The 16,120-nt window shown below is 36.8% G+C and overlaps 1 long non-coding RNA gene and 1 pseudogene across 2 annotated transcripts in view; both read left to right on the top strand.

Annotated features, from left to right (window-relative positions):
- Positions 1-15,608, top strand: part of LOC137754087 (uncharacterized) — a 19,675-nt gene extending 4,067 nt beyond the window's left edge. The window contains exons 3-4 of one of the 2 annotated variants that reach the window (XR_011071723.1): positions 88-133; positions 15,341-15,608. This is a non-coding gene — a long non-coding RNA (uncharacterized lncRNA). Of the gene's footprint in view, positions 1-87; positions 134-15,285 lie in introns of both variants that reach the window. The other variant, XR_011071724.1, reaches the window with a different exon arrangement.
- On the top strand, positions 2,437-3,194 carry LOC137755307 (small ribosomal subunit protein eS1-like; annotated as a pseudogene).
- Positions 15,609-16,120: the final 512 nt, after the last annotated feature.

Here is a 16,120-nt window from a genome sequence, read left to right on the forward strand (position 1 = left end):
AATAACATTATTTTTAAAAATTAAAATAATAAAAAATTGAATCTGCACAATCCTTAAAACTCATTTTACACCATATTTTACCTACAGTCAATGTACGAAGTTGTAATGGAGAGACAGGAGGTTCCCATATAAGGTAGGCTAATGTTTTAACTATCACTGTAATCCTAATACCTAATCTTTATGGAGCATTTATGATGTGTCAGGAACTGTACCAACTATTTTTTTTTAAATAAATTTATTTATTTATTTATATTTATTTTTGGCTGTGTTGGGTCTTCGTTTCTGTGCGAGGGCTTTCTCCAGTTGCGGTGAGCGGGGGCCACTCTTCATCGCGGTGCGCGGGCCTCTCACTGTCGTGGCCTCTCTTGTTGTGGAGCACAGGCTCCAGACGCGCAGGCTCAGTAGTTGTGGCTCACGGGCTTAGTTGCTCCGCGGCATGTGGGATCTTCCCAGACCAGGGCTCGAACCCGTGTCCCCTGCATTGGCAGGCAGATTCTTAACCACTGCACCACCAGGGAAGCCCTGTACTATTTTATCTTTGTTTTCATTTGCAATTCTTTGAGATAGATATTAAGCCCATTCTACAGATGAGGAATTTGAGACCTGAAGAAGTTAAGAAACTTGCTTATAATTTAAAAGCCACCAAGTTTATGGTGGGGCCTGAAGTAGATTCCAGGTCAGCTGGATAGAAAGAATTTCTAACACTGTCAAAGTATGATGTACATTTCTAAAATTTTAGTAAACCTCGAAAAAACATTCAAGCTGTATCATAACCACCATGAAGGTGGTATCTGGTTACCAACAGAGGCATACGTACTATGAAGCTAATGAAGATTCAGGGCCACTCAATGCACAGGCCCCTCCAAGCCCTGGAGGCCCTAGAAATGGTCTCTTGAAAGAGATAGATATTTTTTCATTGTTTTGTAAAAATTTTTTTAAAGTAACATATTTTTGTACTTTTTCCTTAATGAGGGCCTCCCTGCAAAACCTGGATTCACCCCTGTTAATAGTCATTTTTAAGTTATTTGGGAATCTGACTCAGAAGTGTTGTAACTTCAATAGGTACTTTAAAAGGTTCTGGTCATTTTATAACACGGAAAAATGTTATGCTATAACTCAAGGGCAAAAAGCAAAATAATAAACTATATGTATACATTATGATTGCATATTAAATATGAATTCAGGGATTGTGAGGGAACTTGAAAATGAAAGCAATAAAATCTTTTTATTCATTTGTTCATTCGCAAATATTTATTAGGTACTTTTTATGTACCAGGTCTTATGCTTTTTGTTATTTGGGGTTTTTTAAAAATCTGTTTCTCTTATTGATAGAGTTTTAGAACTTGGGTGGATACATTTGCAACACTGTCTTAATTATCAGATGAAAGTCACTTTTCACACACCTGTACTCTTACACTTTGTCTACTATGACAGCTTAAGAGATACAGAGATATTTAATTCTCTGGACCTCAGTTTTCTCCTCTCTAAAATATGGAGAATGGGCAAAGTAGCCTCCAAATTTCTTCCTACTCTGACATTCCTTAATCACTATCACTGCTCTTTCTTTCCATATTACTTCTTTATTTCATTATAATAGACTCTACAGCAGCAAAAGTGTAGCTGATAAAAATCTAGCTTTTCAACTGTAACAGTTGACTATAACTTTACAGATATTATAATCAGAAACAGAATTATGTAGTTTTATATAAATGGAAATTGGCTCTCTGATGATAGTTCCAGTTTCAAACGAGGCAAATCACTGGTAACATCCACTGTTTTATTTTGGCAGGGAAAGAATTTTATTCATGTATATTTCCTTTAGATCTTAATATTTTTGTCTTGAGACACTATCTTCAAAAAACTTTCAAAGGAATTGAACGGAGGTATGGGTAAATTAGGTTAGTCTTTTAATAATGAATATGACGTCTTTTCTAAATATGAAAGTTTTTTAAATGACATTTTTCTTTTATGAAAAGTATTATGGGAACAAGTTTGAGGGAGAAACTATAGCAGAGTGGTATGAGTATAAATTTTGTAGTCAGACAGAACTGGGATGGAATCTCTATTCTGAAACTGCTTAGCTTTGTGACCCTGTGTGAGCAAATTATTTAACCTCTCTAAGCCTTAGTTTACTTATCTGAAAAGTAGAAGTAATATTAGTGCCTAACTCACAAGGTATAGTGAAAGTCAAATTAGATAATGTAAATAAAGTTGTTGGGTATAGTGTTTATAACATTAGTAAGTGGCACTAGATATTAAATATTAGTGATACTAAATTATTAAATATTAATATATAAAGTTAAAATTTCAGATATGATATTTCATTAAGGAAACTGAGTTTCAGAAAAATCAATTAGCAAGTTAACCAAGAATTGAATATTTTCCCAATTTTTAAAAAAATAAGCAAATAGCCCTTTTGGCCCTCTGAGCAGCACCATGGCAGTGGGCAAGAACAAGTGCTTACGAAAAGTGGCAAAAAGGTTGCCAAGAAGAAAGCGGTTAATCCATTCTCTATGAAAGATTGGTATGATGTGAAAGTACCAGCTATGTTCAGTATATGGAACATTGGAAAAACACTAGTCAGGAAAACTCAAGGAATCAAAATTGCATCTGATGGCCTCAAGGGTCGTGTTTTTAAAGTGAGCCTTGCTGATCTGCAGAATAATGAAGTTGCATTTAGAAAATCCAAGCTAATTACTGAGGATGTTCAGGGCAAAAACTGCCTGACCAACTTCCATGGCATGGATCGCACCTGTGATAAACTGTGCTCCAGAATGGTCAAAAAATGGCAGGCCATGATCCAATCTCATGCTGATGTCAAGACTACCAATGGTTATTTGCTTCGTCTAATTCTGTGTTGATTTTACTAAAAAACACAATAGTCAGAAATCCAGAAGAAGATGATAGGAATCATGACCTGAGAGGTGCAGACAAATAACTTGAAAAAAATGGTCAATAAATTGATTCCAGACAGCACTGGGAAAGACATAGAAAAGGCTCTGCCAATCTTTTTATCCTCTCTCTGATGTCTTTGTTAGAAGAGTAAAAATCCTAAGAAGCAAAAATTTGAATTGGGTAAACTAATGGAGCTTCATTGTGAAGGTAGTAGTTTTGGAAAAGCTGCTGGGGATGAGTTGAATGCTAAAGTTGAATGAGCTTATGGATATGAGTCACCAGTCCAAGAATCTGTTTAAAATTCAGACATTTAATGGTGACAATAAAAAGTCTTATTTGTGATGTTTAAAAAAAATAGAATAGGCAACTGCTGTCAACTAAAATCAATAGTGCATTCAGTAGCAGTCCTCTCTGAGTTGCAGGTTCAAAGTTGACTTTCACTTTCTTCTTTTTTGCTTCTCTATTTTTTCGTTGTTGTACATTTAACATTTATTCCTTTTGTTTAAAAAAAGTATTTTTAAAAAATGAATGAATTCAACATCTAACTCTCCTGTGAACATTAGTCCAAAAAAAAAAAAAATGACCAACAGAATCAGTATGCCATTTTGGATTCCTTTCTGAGTCTCCAGTAGACAAAATGAATTTATGTATGAATGAATCAATAAATATTTAGTTGTCAGTGTGTATAATACTCAGTTTGTTGGAGTCCATAGTTAGATGCATCTAGATGTTAGATAAAATGTCACTCCCTGGGAATAAAACTAGTAAGACTCAACATAAACTGGATGAAATTAACCACTACTAGGGAATCTAGTCAGTGTGATTAGAATGCCTAAGAAGCTATTAAAATAAATAGTGTAACCATGGAAACTACTGTTGTAGTTTTTATTCAATTTTATTTCCCTCCTTATTGTCTTTTAGTGTTTTTAAATTAGTATTTCAAAAGTTATATGATTGCTGCTGTGTTAGTTATTATTGCTGTGTAACAATTTACCCCAAACCTTACTGCTTAAAACAACAAACATTTACTATCTCACAGCCTCTGAGGGTTAGGGATCCAGGTGCTGCATACCTGGGTGCCTCTGGCGAGCATCTGCTTCCAAGATCACTCATGTGGTTGATGGTGGGACTCAGTTGCTGGTGAGATGTTGGAGTGAAGACCTCAGTTCCTCATTGGTCATTAGCCAGAGGCCTCTCTATAGGGCAGCCCACAACATAGCAATTGTCTTTCCTCAGAGTGAGCAATAGAACAAGAGGGAGCTCTCAAGATGAAGCCACATCTTTTTGTAACCTGATCTCAGAAGTGAAATCCCATCGTTTCTGCTACATTCTATTTGTTAAAAGTGAATACACACCTACACACAAGGGGAGGAGATCACAGGAGGGTATGAATACTATACTTTCATTAAAGGGATCATTGAAGGTTATCTTAGAGCCTGCCTACTGCAGGTATAAAACCATTTATTAAACTTCTTCTACTTGCTCATATGCCATCACCTAGCTACATTCTGAATATAATCTCACATCATATATGACTTGTTTATAAGGAGAGTACACTAATCAACACACATAAGTTCCTCATCATTTATTAAATTAATAAGTATCTTTAAACACTTGAATTTTGTCACTTGCCAGCCTTGTGAGTTTGGCTAGTGTGATTCAGTCTTCCTAATGCTGATAAGTATATGAACCTAAGCTTGTGACCAGGCCCAGGATTGTAGTCCTGCCTTGAGAGGGCCCACCTGAACTACCACAAGGCCTCCTTATGCAATAGGAATGGCAATATAAAACACCTACGTGGCTAGTCAGGTTAACTTAACTTGTGTTAAGTTACTTGGCTGTAAGCAAACTTGGATGTAAGAAACATTTCTCCCAACACAGCATCAAATTCTACCGTGATAGCTCTATTAAAGCATATACCTATTTACCTCAAGAACTGGGTAACTTAACGTCTCAGTCTAATATCTACTTACAGCTTACAGAAAGATAATCTGATACACACTCTCAAAATCCTTAGTTACATCTTTTCACATAAGTTAATATTTACTCTTTTACTGTATAAGGTAATAGTCACAGGTTCCAGTGATTGGGATATGGACATATCTTTTTGAGGGCCATCATTCAGCCCACGACAGGGCCGTTGTCTGCAAAGAATTTTTAAATAATAGTAAAATTGGCTAAATGTCAGTCCACTTTTTATTATCACCCTATGCAGGCAATTTTAAACAAAGGCAATGATAAAATACTCCCCATGGGGGCAGACCACTTCCAACACCTTCCCCCGCTCTCAGTGTGCCCATACTGAATATTCCAATATGAGCTATTCAGCCTGGCTTAACTTTTCACAGTCAGATTCTGCAAAAAACAATTTGGTGTTTCATCAATAGCCAGCCACATCCCCTAATCTTGGTATGACTGACCCCTCATCCTTCAGGAATCAACTTAAATAAATGTCACTTACCCAAGGAAAATTTCCCTAAAGACCCTTTCTAGACCCAAAGTGCCATACCACCCCTCCCACTTATTTCCTGTATCTGTTTGTTTCTTTCATAGCACTTGCCACACTTTGCAGTTATTTTATTTGTAGGTTAATTTTTTCCCATCTCCTTTTCTTGTTTGTAAGGTGCAAGTCTTGTCTATCTTGTTCTCCGAGTTATCCCCAGAACCTAGCACAGGGCCTGGCACATGGTAGATGTTCAAAATACGTGTATTTTCATTGCATTCTCAGCTTGTGTGCTACCAGTAAAGCACATTGGCTCAACATTGAACAAACTTGTCTTTCTTCATCTTATGTCCATTACCCAAAAAGAAATAGCCACTTGTTGTTTAGGACTGGTGACATAGAGAACCATTTATCTCCATAATTCAGAAACAGCTGCAGTGTCATGGATCTTAGTAGAATTGTTTCTCCTGATCCAAACTCCAACTCGGACATGACCATGAATGTTTTATCCTGAAAATTCACAGAGATATCGTAAGACCTCATCACAAAATAAAATATAAGTATGGCATTAACATTGTGAAGGGGGACCTATACATTTTGCCAGGCATCACACTAGAAATGACACGAGTCTAGTCTGTACCTTAAACTTAGCAAGTTCCAAAGATAAATCATCAATTTCCTCTCCTAACCATATGCTCCTCTTAATTTCCTTCAGCATTTCTTTTAGTGGTACAACTATTCACCTGGCTAGTTCTCCATGCTCAGTCTTCAGCTCTCCTTTCTTCTCCCTTTACTCTGTCTTCCTAGGAGATCTCACCCATCTCCAAGTCTAAAATATTATCCCAGGACTTCCCTGGTGGCGCAGTGGTTGAGAATCCGCCTGCCAATGCAGGGGACATGGGTTCGATCCTTGGTCCGGGGAGATCCCACATGCCGCGGAGCAACTAAGCCCATGTGCCACAACTGCTGAGCCTGCACGCCTAGAGCCCATGCTCCGCAACGGGAGAGGCCCCTGCTCACTGCATCTGGAGAAGGCCGGCACACAGCAACAAAGACCCAACACAGCCAAAAATAAATAATTAGTAAATAAATAAATTTATAAAATAATAAATTAAATAAAATATTATCCCTACAGTGTTATTTCTAATATATGTCCCCAGTCCTCTCCTCTGAGCTCCAGACTCTCAGTTGCCTACTTGTTCTATCTTAGATACATCACAGGCATTTCAGATTTATCATACCCAAAAGCAAAACTGGTTTTTCTTCTAACCTCTTACTCTCTGATCTTCTCAGTCTGCAATGACACTACTATTCACCAGTGGCTTAATCCAGAAACCTGGGAGTCTTCTTGGACCCCTCGCTTTCTCTCATCCCCCACAATTATTTCATTCACAAGTCCTATCAGCTGTACCCACAAATATATGCAAATTGTGATGACTTCTTTACATCTCCACTACCTCCTAGTCTAAGCTATTGGTCTCTCTACTTTCATGGCATTCCTCTCCAAACTCATTTCATGTCACCCTCTCAACCATTGTGTTACAATCATTCACAGTATCTTTCAGTTCTCTGTACAAGTCGAGCCTTAGCACATTCTGTTTCTTCTGCTGTAATGCTTCTCCCCGGCTCTTTCCAAAGCAGGGTGCTTCTCATTTTAAAACTTAATGTGTCACTTCAAAGACTCTTTTCCTCCCTGCCCTATGTAGTAAGTAGATCTCTCCACTTCTACTCTTTTTTTTAAAGATCGAAGTATAGTTAATTTACAATGTTAGTTTCTGGTGTACAGAAAAAGTGATTCTTTTTCATATTCTTTTCCATTATGGTTTATTACAAGATATTGAATATAGTTCCCTGTGCTATACAATAGGGCCTTGTTGTTTATTTTGTATATAGTAGTTTGTATCTGCTAATCCTGAAGTCCTAATTTATCCCTTCCCCCCCTTTCCTCTTTGGTAACCATAAGTTTGTTTTCTAAGTCTGTAAGTCTGTTTCTGTTTTGTAAATAAGTTCATCTGTGTCATATTTTAGATTCCACATATAAGTGATGTCATAGGATATTTGTCTTTGTCTGACTCACTTCACTTAGTATGATAATCTCTAGGTCCATCCATGTTGCTGCAAATGACATTATTTCATTCTTTTTTATGACTAATATTCCATTGTATATATATGCCACTTCTTTATCCATTCATCTGTCGATGGACATTTAGGTTGCTTCTGTGTCTTGGCTATTGCAAATAGTGCTGCTATGAACACTGGGGTGCATGTATCTTGTTGAATTAGAGTTTTCTCCAGATATATGCCTACGAGTAGGATTGCAGGATCATATGGCAACTCTATTTTTAGTTTTTTAAGGAAACTCCATACTGTTTTCCGTAGTGGCTGCACCAATTTACATTCCATTTAGCAGTGTAGGAGGGTTCCCTTTTCTCCACACCCTCTCCAGCATTTATTTGTAGACTTCTTAATGATGGCCATTATGACTGGTACAAAGTGGTACCTCATTGTAGGTTTGATTTGCATTTCTCTAATAATTAGTGATGTTGAGCATCTTTCCATGTGACTATTGCCCATCTGTATGTCTTCTTTGGAGAAATGTCTATTTAAGTCTTCTGCCCATTTTTTGATTGGGTTGTTTGTTTGTTTTTGTTTTTTTATTGAGTCGCATGAGCTGTTTATATATTTTGGAAGTTATGCCCTTGTCGGTCACATCACTTGCAAATATTTTCTTCCAGTCCATAGGTTGTCTTTTCATTTTGTTTATGGTTTCCTTTGCTGTGCAAAAGCTTATAAGTTTGATTAGGTCCCATTTGTTTATTTTAACTTTTATTTCTATTGCCTTGGTAGACTGACCTAAGAAAACATTGGTACAATTAATGTCAGAGAATGGTTTGCCTATGTTCTCTTCTAGGAGTTTTTTGTTTGTTTGTTTGTTTGTGTTTTTTTAAAATAAATTTATTTATTTTTTATTTATTTATTTTTGGCTGCATTGGGTCTTCATTGCTGCGCGCGGGCTTTCTCTAGTTGCAGCGAGTGTGGGCTACTCTTCGTTGAGGTGTGGGGGGGTTCTCATTGCGGTGGCTTCTCTTGTTGCGGAGCTCAGGCTCTAGGCGCACAGGCTTCAGTAGTTGTAGCACGTGGGCTCAGTAGTTGTGACTCGTGGGCTCTGGAGCGCAGGCTCAGTAGTTGTGGCACATGGGCTTAGTTGCTCCGCAACATGTGGGATCTTCCTGGACCAGGGCTTGAACCCGTGTCCCCTGCATTGTCAGGCGGATTCTTAACCACTGCACCACCAGGGAAGCCCTCTTCTAGGAGTTTTATGGTGTCCTGTCCTATATTTAAGTCTTTAAGCCATTTTGAATTTATCTCTGTGTGTCATGTGAGGATGTGTTCCAATTTCATTGTTTTACATGCAGCTGTCCAGTTTTCCCAACACCACTTGCTGAAGAGACTGTCTTTTCTCCATTGTATATTCTTGTCTCCTTTGTCGAAGATTAATTGACTGTAGGTGTGTGGGTTTATTTCTGGGCTCTCTATTCTGTTCCATTGATCCATATGTCTGTTTTGTGCCAATACCACACTGCTTTGATTACTGTAGCTTTGTAGTATTGTCTGAAGTCTGGGAGAGTTATGCCTCCAGCTTTGTTCTTTTTCCTCAGGATTGCTTTGGCAATTGTGGGCCTTTTATGGTTCCATATAAATTTTAGGATTATTTATTCTAGTTCTGTAAAAAATGTCATGGGTAGTTTGATAGGGATGCATTAAATTTATAGATTGCTTTGGGTAGTATGGCCATTTAAACATATTAATTCTTCCAATCCAAGAGCATAAAATGTCTTTCCATTTCTCTGAATCATCTTCAGTCTTCTTTATCAATGTTTTATAGTTCTCAGCATATAAGCCTTTCACCTCTTTGGTCAGGTTTATTCCTAAGTTTTTTTTGTGTGTTTTTTTTTAATGCGATTTTAAAAGAGATTTTTTTTTTCTGATATTTCCTTCTTAGTATAAAGAAATGCAGCCAATTTCTGTATGTTAATCTTGTATCTTCCTACCTTGATGTATTTGTTTACCAGTTCTAGGAGTTTTTGTGTGGAGTCTTCAGGGTTTTCTATATATAGTATCATGTCATCTGCATATAATGACAATTTTACCTCTTCTCTTTCAATTTGGATACCTTTTATTTCTTTTTCTTGTCTGATTGCTGTGGCTAGGACTTCTAATACTATGTTGAATAGAAAAGGTGAGAGTGGGCATCCCTGTTCCAGATGTTAGTGGGAAAGCTTTCACCTTTCCGCTGTTGAGTATTATGTTGGCTGCAGGTTTGTCACAACATAGCTTTTATTATGTTGAGATATGTGCCCTCTATACCCACTTTGGTAAGAGTTTTTATCATGAATGGATGTTGAATTTTATCAAATGCTTTTTCTGCATCTGTTGAGATGATCATGTGGTTTTTGTCTTTTCTTTTGTTGATGTGGTGTATCACATTGATTGATTTGAGTATGTTGAACCATCCTTGTGATCCTGGGATGAATCCAACTTGATCGTGGTGTATGATCTTTTTTATGTGTTGTTGGATTCGGTTTGCTAATATTTTTTAAACTTATTTTTTATTGAAGTATAGTTGATTTACGTTATGTTAATTTCTGCTGTACAGCAAACTGACTCAGTTATACACATATATACATTCTTTTCCATTGTGATTTATCCCAGGATATTGAATATAGTTTCCTGTGCTATACAGTAGGACCTTGTTGTTTTTCCATTCTATATGTAATAGTTTGCATCTACTAACTCCTAACTTCCAGTCCATCCCTCCCCAAAACCCCCTTTACCTTGGTGGTTTGCTAATATTTTGTTGAGAATTTTTGCATCTATATTCATCAAAGATATTGGCCTGTAATTTTCTTTTTTGATAATTTCTTTGTCTGATTTTGGTATGAGGGTGATGGTGGCTTCATAGAATGACTTTGGGAGGGTACTCTCCTCTTCAATCTTTTGGAAGAGTTTAATAAGGACTGGTATAAGTTCTTCGTATGTTTGGCAGAATTCCCCAGTGAAGCCATCTGGTCTTGGACTTTTGTTTGCAGGGAGTTTTAAAATTACAGATTCTATTTCACTTCTAGTGACTGGTCTGTTCAAATTATCTATTTCTTCTTGATTCAGAAGAAATCTTGGTGGGCTGCAAGTTTCTAGAAACTTGTCCATTTCTTCTAGGTTGTCCAATTTGTTTTCATATAATTGATCATCTCCTCTCCTACTCTTATTTGCATTTATTGTATCCTACACATTTCCTTCATAGCACCTTATCCCAATTAATATATTTGATTAGTCTTCTCCACTAGATTTGAGGCTACATGAGGGCAGGAACTGTGTCTTGTTCACTAACGTATATCTAGCCCCTAGTGCAGTGTGTTGCCCATAAACACAGCAGGTGATTAATCAGTTGTTGACTAAATTAAGGTACCCTAATCTGTTTTGGTCTATGTGTTATAAGTATGATGCGTTAGTACTACGTTGCTCAAAAGGGAAAAATTCTTATTCCTCCATTTCATGTCCATTACTGAAAAAAAAGTCACTTGTCTGAGACCAGTGATATAGAGAGCTATTTATCTCCACAGTGCTGAAACAGCTGCAGTGTCATGGATCTTAATATAGACAATATTTTTTCCCACGATTAAGGAAATTTAATATTGAATCTTTTAGGAATTTCAAAAAGAAATTGAATCATAAAATACAGGAAAGATTAATAGTAGGAAGGGATAGAACCTGGAAAATTTGGCCCTGAGGCAGTAAGATATTTTCTTTAAGCTTCCGAAATAACCATACAGATGTTTCTTTTTTGCACACTTCCAAGTCATCTCACAAAGATAGACAACATCTGCTGCCTATGCTGGCCAGAAGTACAAAAGTTGTTTATTAAGGCATGATTCACCCACCCAGAGGCCTTCATTTCCATGAAGAGGAGAAGCAAACTAATTTCAGATAAGCCGGGCATAGTAATTTGACCTAACAGGAAAATGGGTCCACAGTTAACACACTCTTGCATCTTACACCACACGACATGTCCAAAGCAGTGTCGCTTCTTGGCTACACTTCAGAACTGCATTGCATACCTGGGCTTCCCAACAACCAGACCTCATTTGTTATGCCTCAAGCAGACACTCTTTAGGCTAGCTTGAAAGTGCTCAAAGCTATAATAGCATTCAAACAACAACAAAAAGTCCTCAGATTTCCTTAGTTTCTATCTTTGAACAGTTCAAAGAGGTTCCACATTTATTTTTTTCTGGTTCTTTCCCTGTCATGGTATGACGTAAGAAGATCTGAGATTAGAGAACCTGAAGTTCAAATAGTTTGTTCAAAGCCACAATGAAATTACATATCACAGTCAGACTCCATTCTCGCAACTCTCTCTAGACCATGTAGTTTCCCAAGGGGTTTGAGACCCTTTATGAAAAATTTCAAAACTACATATAATTATGAGTCTTGAGCATTTTTTCTAACCTTCTTAGATAGAGAAAAAAATATTACTTTGCCATTTTTAAATAAAAATGGCTTTGTGAGGACAGGCTTCTAAATTGCCTCATTCTAAATTCACATAGAAAAGATCAAAGGAATAAAAATAGAGGAAAAACCTTCCATATGCCAGAAACTTGGAGGGATGTCTTCTAGTTAAAATGTAAAAGGGCTCAGTTAGGAGGAAGGGTCAGTTCAATATTCCGCTTCTGTAAAATATATTATCACCCCAATAGAATTCCATGAGCATCCCCTTACTCAAGGTCGAAGGCTAGATGAAGGCAGACGGGGAGCTAGTCAGGGCACACACTCAGACCCACTTCAATCTCTGACAGAACCCTCTGCCATTCCTACTTAAATATTAACCAAAGCTGGACACATATAGACCTCTCTATGTGAAGATGAGCAAACGGAAAAAACCCATAGGACTATGAAAATATGCTGCAGCTCAAAGGATGAGGTTTCCTTTAAAAATCAGAACAAATGTGGGTGGTATAGAGAGCAGAGTCAGAAGATCCAATCAACAAAAATGTAAGCATTTATGTTCCCTAATGATGTATCCCCAGTACCTAAATTAGTGCCTAGCATAGAATAGTTGTTGAATAAATTGACTGAATACATTAGGGATCTCAGAAGGCGGAAACAGAATAGGAATAGAAACAATAATTAAATAATTTTCCTAATACTTAAGCCTGCTGGCAAAATGAATGAAAAGAAATCAACACCTAGACTAGCCAGGTGACATTTTTTAATATTTCTGGGATAAAGCAAAAAGCCTTCAAGAATCCAGGCAGGGGAGTGGGAGGGAACAGATTATCTCCAAAGGAACTAAACTCAAACTGGCCTCAGAATTCAGCACTCTACGACACAAGTCAGTAAGGTATATCCTGCAGAATTCTGAGAGTAAATGTTTATAATTTAAGAATTCTACACTCAGCAAAGTTGTCATGAAGTTGTGAAGGCCTCATAAATAAGTACTGAGATACAAAGGGCTCAAAAATGACACTACCCAGGTTATCTGCCCTGAAAGAAAAAACTTCTCAAACATGTACTGCTGAATGAGAAGTCAAGAATAGGGAAGAAGGGACTTCCCTGGCGGTCCAGTGGTTGAGACTCCATGCTTCCACTGTAGGGGGAGAGGGTTCGATTCCCTGGTCGGAGAACTAGGATCTTATATGCCGTGTGGCGCAGCCAAAAAAAAAGAGTGAGGAAGAAGAAAGTCAGATCATAAAAAATTTATGCATAAAAGAACTTAACTGTCTAAAATAACTCTCATAAGAGAAAATACATAATGTAGAAAAAGAAATTTATCTTTCCAAGAGGGATAATCAAGGTAGAAAAGGCCAAATTGCATGAACAAAAACCAAGCTGAGAGGATGTGGGGAGTGGGAGGTAAAGAATGAGGAGAAATAGTGTGCTACAGCAAAGGAAACCATAAACAAGACGAAGACAACCCTCAAAATGGGACAAAATATTTGCAAACGAATCAACGGACAGAGGATTAATCTCCAAAATATTCAAACAGCTCATGCAGCTCAACATCAAAAAAACAAACAACCCAGTCAGAAAATGGGTGGAAGACCTAAATAGACATTTCTCCAAAGAAGACATTCAGATGGCCAAGAGGCACATGAAAAGATGCTCAACATCACAATTATTAGAGAAATGCAAATCAAAACTACAGTGAGGTATCACCTCACACCAGTTAGAATGGGCATCATCAAAAAAATCTACAAACAATAAAGGCTGGAGAGGGTGTGGAGAGAAGGGAACCCTCTTACACTGTTGGTGGGAATGTAAATTGATACAGCCACTATGGAGAACAGTATGGAGGTTCCTTAAAAAACTAAAAATAGAATTACCATATGACCCAGCAATCCCACTACTGGGCATATACCCAGAGAAAACCATAATTCAAAAAGACACATGCACCCCAATATTCATTGCAGCACTATTTACAATAGCCAGGTCATGGAAGCAACCTAAATGCCCATCGACAGATGACTGGATAAAGAAGATGTGGTACATATATACAATGGAATATTACTCAGCCATAAAAAGGAACGAAATTGGGTCATTTACAGAGATGTGGATGGACCTAGAGACTGTCATACAGAATGAAGTAAGCCACAAAGAGAGAAAAACAAATATGGTATATTAACACATATATGTGGAATCTAGAAAAATGGTACAGATGAACCGGTTTGCAAGGCAGAAACAGAGACACAGATGTAGAGAACAAACAAATGGATACCAAGGGGGGAAGGGGAGGTGGGATGAATTGGGAGATTGGGATTGACATAATATGTATAAAATAGATAACTAATGAGAACCTGCTGTGTAGCACAGGGAACTCTACTTCACTTCGCTGTACAGTAGAAACTAACACAACATTATAAAACAGCTATACCCCAATTAAAAAAAAAAAAAGAAATAGTGTGCTAAACACACCATCTTGCACAAGAGAAATGAAGAGATATTATTTCATTGTGATATTGAAAATAAGGTGTTTTTCTTTAATCTAAAGGTGAACATTTTTAGAATAAAAACAGGATGTATACCTTCCAAAGCATGACACAGGATTTGAAAAGCAAAGAATACATAGTTCATATAGTAAGAGACAAGAAAAAGAGAACATCATTTCAGAATGTGAAAAGAATTAAGAAAATAAGATGACAGAAAGAGTCTGAAACATCAGAGCATCTAAGCAATCCATTCTTTACCAAAGCAGTGTGTGAGAAACAATATTTCATTCATTCATTGATTATTTCAATAATCTTATGGAATATCATAGAGCCATTAAAATTACATTAGTAGAGGATAGTGAAATATTATATAGACAATATAATAAAAAGTAAAAAAGCAGAATCAAAATTATCTTTATAGTAATTCCAATTTGATTTAAGACATGGAAATGTACTGGCAGTCATAATGGTTGAGATGATAGACTTTAGAATTGGATCTAGATTTGTGTCTCAGATCTACCATTTACTAATGACCTCAGGCAAACAAATGAATAATCTCAGCCTCAATTTGCTCATCTGTAAAGTGAGAATGATAGTATCTTCTTATAGAACTATTGAAAGGATTATAAGAGAAAAACTATATAAACAGGTAATCAACATATCTGGCATACCCAGTAAATGATAACTATTATATATGTGTGTATATTATTTATATATAATATATATGTGTATATACACATAGAATATATATTATACATACATATTACATATACATATTATATACACAAATATACATATGTAACATGTGTATATATGCATTGTGTATAATATATACAATATAGATGTGTGCCTACGCACACATGCACATAGAAATAGGGCCAAGAAAAACTATATGGAAGTTTTAACAACGGTTATCTCTAAAACTAACACAACTTTGTAAATCAACTGTACTTCAATTAAAAACAGCTATGGTGGGACTTCCCTGGTGGCGCAGTGGTTGAGAATCCGCTTGCCAATGCAGGGGACACAGGTTCGAGCTCCGGTCCGGGAAGATCCCACATGCCTCGGAGCAACTAAGCCCTTGCGCCACATCTACTGAGCCTGCGCTATGGAGCACGCGAGCCACAACTACTGAGCCCATGTGCCACAACTACTGAAGTCCGTGCACCTAGAGCCCATGCCCTGCAACAAGAGAAGCCACTGCAATGAGAAGCCCACGCATCGCAACGAAGAGTAGACCCCACTCACCGCAACTAGAGAAAGCCCGCGTGCAGCAATGAAGACCCAATGCAGCCAAAAATAAATAAATAAATAAATAAATTAATTAAAAAAAAAAACAACTATGGTTATCTCTAGGTGGTGGAATTTTGAGTGATTTTTTTTGTTTGTTTCTGTATACTTTTTGTTTCTCCCTCATGCTTTTCTGCATTTTCCAAAATTTCTACAAAGAATATGCTTGCTTTTACAATTATTAAAAAGATTAATTAAAATTAAAATACATAGTAAAATTTTGTAGGATAGCAATACAGATAGAAAAATATATTATAACTGTCCAAAAGCAATATCCATTCTTAGATACCTAAAAGGCACAAAATTATCTATAAATACAGCAGTGTCTTTCATATAGCTTGGGTTCAGTTTTAGCAAAACAAAACAAATGTCTTTTCCTCTGAGTGGTGAATGCCTTGGAGTTACTCCAGAATAATATTGAATTATTCACATTGAATGGTGAATGCCTGGAGTTACTCCAAAATAATATGAAATCAAACCTTATTTCAGTAATAACTTTTAAGCCTAAAAT

Source organism: Eschrichtius robustus, chromosome 20 (genome assembly GCF_028021215.1).
Source record: "Eschrichtius robustus isolate mEscRob2 chromosome 20, mEscRob2.pri, whole genome shotgun sequence".
In the NCBI taxonomy this organism is placed as follows: domain Eukaryota; kingdom Metazoa; phylum Chordata; class Mammalia; order Artiodactyla; family Eschrichtiidae; genus Eschrichtius; species Eschrichtius robustus.